Below are 4796 nucleotides of genomic sequence, written 5' to 3'. Positions count from 1 at the left end.
CTTTTCCAAGTTTGACGTAAGAATGAGTTATCATCAGTCAAATGCCTTCTCCTAGATCTTTCACAATTCTTTTCATCGTTGGCTCAACCTCTCCTCTTTTAATCATCCCGGAGTGTCTCAATAATTCATGGTGGTGTTTCTCGTCGTCATTATCAACATTTGAAGACCGAAGAAGAGTTTTACATCCATATTTTATCCGTTCTCTCAAAGATTTGTGGTTCTAGTTCGAGACCATCCTCTCATAATTGTTTTCGATTGTCAGAATTCTTTTCATCCTTCCGGAGCAATTCAGGAGTCTTTTTCAGTTTGTTCATCCGGAGTCCATCATCTCAGAATTTATTCGTTCTCAGCTTTCAGCGATGGTTCTCCAAAATCTTACCGGTGCTTCGTTCAAGTGATCTCTAATCAGTTCGTGATCCCTTCGTTCTCATGTAGCTAGTTTCTCTCAAGCATCTTCGTTCATTTGCAAATTTTTCCCGGTGTTCCTTTATCTTTTCTTCGTTCATTTTCATTTCTTGCGGTGTTTCTTCCAGGTTACTCTTCCTTATCAATTTATTCGTTGTCAATCCTACCGGTGGTTCAAACAAGACCTTCCCAAGTTGGCGCTATATCTATCTTAATCCTTTCTACGAGAATAAGTAATATGCCAAATCCATTGCTTGTCATCAATTTAATGGGTGAAGGATAAGCATAATGTAATTTTTATTCTTGTTTCATCGAGTATATTCAATTATTTATTACGGAGGCTCATAAAATTCTCAGTTTCACTTGATTCATCTTTTCTTTTCCGGAGCTCCAAGTTTCAACTTATCTCGTCGCAGAGCTCTTCGAATCATCGCAAGGTTTCACCTTGTGTTTTCAACTTCTCTTTCTTGTCGTTACCCTTTGTTACCGGAGTTCTTCATGGAGGCTCTACATGGTGGTTCATCAAGGATTTAATTTCCTTCTAGAAGTATTCATCAAGATTCTTTTCAGAGGAATTCAAGCATTCTTCATTTTGCTATCTGGAGTGCAATTCTTTCTTCCGTATCATTGGAGGTGGTATTATGTCATTCTTGATAATTTGAGTTCATGTTTCATGATTCACATGTTGTTAAGAATGAGATATTTTAGATCCATTAATCTCATCATTGGAGTTATCTTGGGTTATATTTCACCTTAAAGCCTTCCCTAAGGAGTGTTGCTAATTATGGTGATTATAAGTGACCCAAGTTCTTCATTTATCCTCCCGGTGAAATAGCGTTCTCGTCTCCTTGTTCATTCCAATTCATTTTCCGTGAGTGGCAGGCTGTCACCTCATAATTTGAGTTGTATTCCATAAGACCATATCAAGCTTATTATTTTCGTTGTTGGTTTTCCAACAACTCCTTTCAACCCTTCTCCTAAATATGCCTTTTCAGGCTCTTTTGTAGCAGAAGTTGGCATTGTCTTCTACATTCGTTTGTCTCAATTATCTTTACTCTACTCTTTCGTTCCGGAGGCATTGTGATGATGCTCTTTTTGACCCATCATCTTGTCTGTCAAGATCATGTTCTATTCCTTCCATTTACAGTCGGAGTGCTGTCCAAATTATATCATTCTTAATCCTTCTCTATCTTGTTTTAACCGGAGTGGTTTCAATATACATCTTGCCCTTCAACCTCAAGGTTTTTCGCAATGTTCTTTGTCCCTCTTTTCTAACGGAGTGTTTTTCAACTTCATGCATCTCCGTTGTATTCTTTTTCTCGAAATGGCTTAACCTTTTCAAGGTTCTTTGGTTTCACTCATTGGTCAAAGAAGCAACTTAGTTTTACCTCTTCTTTTTCTCTTCCGTTTTCCCTCCGGTGCCATTCTAGATCTCGGGACGAGATCCTCTCGTAGTGGTGGAGTGTTGTGACGCCCCGAGACCGATGTGCCAGGTGTCTTCTAGTTGTTCGCCGGCGTTGCCATGTCATTTGCTTGCGTGTTGCATTTCATCATGTCATCATGTGCATTGCATCATCATGTTTTCAAAACTTGCATCCGTCCGGGTTTCCCCAGTTCCGTCTGTTGTCTGTTCTGAGCCCAACCACACTCGCACGCGCCCGCGGCATGTCCAAAATATTATTTTATAAGTGGCCGGAAAATGTTCTCAGAATGGGTTGAAAGTTGGCGTGTGGTCTTGTTATAGTGTAGATAGACCCCCTGTCAAGTTTCATCGCATTCGGAGTTCGTTTGGTAGCCCAACCGTTAAACTATAGCGGCATTATAGCCGGGCAAACGTCGGGCGTTTTCGGTCTCCAGAAACAGATGTCGGGCCCTCTCTCTCTCTCTTCTCTCCTCTCAGTCTGAGGCCTTCTGCACAGCCCAGCTAGGCCTACCTATCCCCCCTCTCGATCAGATCCGTCGGATCGCGATCGGAGGCTCCGAAAACCCCTCCTCACCCCCTAACCCTAGCTTATGTCTATATATAGACATCCCACCTTCCAAATATGGACTAACCCAAGCCTACCCTATCCCTAGCCCTTCTCCCACCTCGCAGCCGCCGCCCCCCACCTCCGTTTTCGTGCAGGCCACCTCGTCCCTGCCACTTGGCGTGTAGCCATTGGCTGCGCGGCCACCCTGCACCGCCCGTGGCCAATCGGAGGAGGCCACATCGCCCCCTCAGCCTCCACCACCACCGCGGCCCTCCAGGCCCATCCACAGGCCCGCCAGGCCCATCCGCTGTCCCATGCGCTGCTCCTCCCCCGAGCCCCCGCTCGATCTGGACTGCCGAGTCCTGAGCGCCGTCCTCCGCGCCGGCAAGCCCGTCCCGCCGACGACCTCGAGCGCCAACGCCACCCAGGCCCAACCCCGTCACCACCTCGCCACCCGGATCCACTCCACCACCTCGGCGTTTGCACGCCTCCCGCTCCGTGCCCGCACCTCGCCATCTTGCTGCTGCCCGCACCATCGAATGTCCGCCGGACCCGCGACTATGTCACTGCTGAGCCTCCTCGCGACCAAGAACGGAACCCCGGTGACCTCCCGTGCTCGGATCTGGCTGCCCCGACGGCTCCGCTCGTGGATCCGGCGAGACCCATTCGTATCACGCCGCCTCCGCTCCTCCCTGCCATCGTCAGCACCACCGTCAACCTCCCTACTCGTGCGGGAGCACGAGGACGACGAGCACGCCTCGCTCGCCTGGGCCAGCCGGCCTCGTTGGCCCAACCACAGCCCAGCGCCTCCCCAGCCCACTACGCAGCTAGCCCAGCGCACCAGCCTCTGCACCGAGCGGGCCTCAGCCCACTAGGTGAGGCCAACCCCAGCGCCCAGCCGCCCCTGTTGCGGTCCAGCTCTTGTTTTTTCAGTTCGGCGAATTTATCTATTTTTTCCAGAGACAGCAGTTTTGCAGAAAACCCCTTCATGATCATGCATATTGTAACTCACAAACGATGCATCATATTAAAATAAACTTAATATGAAAAATGCTTAGAATTGCATCTAGTTTCATAATATGTCATTTTCACCCATGTTTAAAATGTTTAATTTGTTGTTTGTTTAAATTTACTCCTATGCCATGCTAAAATGATTTATTTCATAACTAAATAACCGTAACTCGGATTTTAATAAACTTTATATGTAAATGGGGTAGAAAAATGCCTAGTTTAACATGGTGGCTTCACTTTGCATGTTTAACAACTATAAAATTATGTTTAGGGCAGAACCGCACCAAATCTAAAATAGGCATATGGGGCTTTACCGGAATTGTTGTTCGTTGTTTCCGGCCTCATTTAAACTTGCCTAGATAGGTAGTTTTGTTTTGTTTCACCTCTTGCCATGCTAACAACATTTAATCTTGTTGGGTACGTAAACGAGAGAGAACTAAATAAGTCATGTGGTGTTTTCTTCAATATGCAACTCCGTTGCATATTGAGCTCCACTTAATTTGTAGAATTGTTTGTGCATCTTGCCATGCCATGCATATTTAACCCGGACATGCATCATACTTGGTTGTGCATCATGCCATGTTTATGTGATGGTTGTTTACTATGTTGTTTGCTTCTTTCCGGTGTTTGCTTCTTCGGGTTGGTTCCGGTAACGTCGCGTTTGTGAGGATCCGTTCGACTACGTCCATTTGTCTTCTTCATGGACTCGTTCTTCTTCCTTGCGGGATTTCAGGCAAGATGATCATACCCTCGAAATCACTACTATCTTTGCTTTGCTAGATGCTCGCTCTTTTGCTATGCCTATGTTGCGATGCCTACCACTTGCTTGTCATGCCTCCCATATTGCTGAACCAAGCCTCTAACCCACCTTGTCCTAGCAAACCGTTGATTGGCTATGTTACCGCTTTGCTCAGCCCCTCTTATAGCGTTGTAAGTTGCAGGTGAAGATTGAAGTTTGTTCCTTGTTGGAACATGGAGATGTTGTTCTTTGTTGGAACATGTTTTACTTGTTGGGATATCACAATATATCTTATTTAATTAATGCATCTATATACTTGGTAAAGGGTGGAAGGCTCGGCCTTATGCCTGGTGTTTTGTTCCACTCTTGCCGCCCTAGTTTCCGTCGTATCGGTGTTATGTTCCCGGATTTTGCGTTCCTTACGCGGTTGGGCTATTATGGGAACCCCTTGACAGTTCGCCTTAACTAAAGCTCTTCCAGCAATGCCCAACATTGGTTTTACCATTCGCCACCTAGCCTCTTTTTTCCCTTGGGTTTCGCGGACTCAAGGGTCATCATTTTTTTTCCCCCCCCCCCCCGGGCCAGTGCTCCTCTGAGTGTTGGTCCAACTGTCAGCTGCCGGTGACCACCAGGGGCAACTCTAGGCTGGCCTACCCGTACCTAGGACAATC

The sequence above is a fragment of the Triticum urartu genome, chromosome 3, assembly GCF_003073215.2.
Source record: "Triticum urartu cultivar G1812 chromosome 3, Tu2.1, whole genome shotgun sequence".
NCBI lineage: Eukaryota > Viridiplantae > Streptophyta > Magnoliopsida > Poales > Poaceae > Triticum > Triticum urartu.
This window is presented reverse-complemented; position numbering follows the sequence as displayed.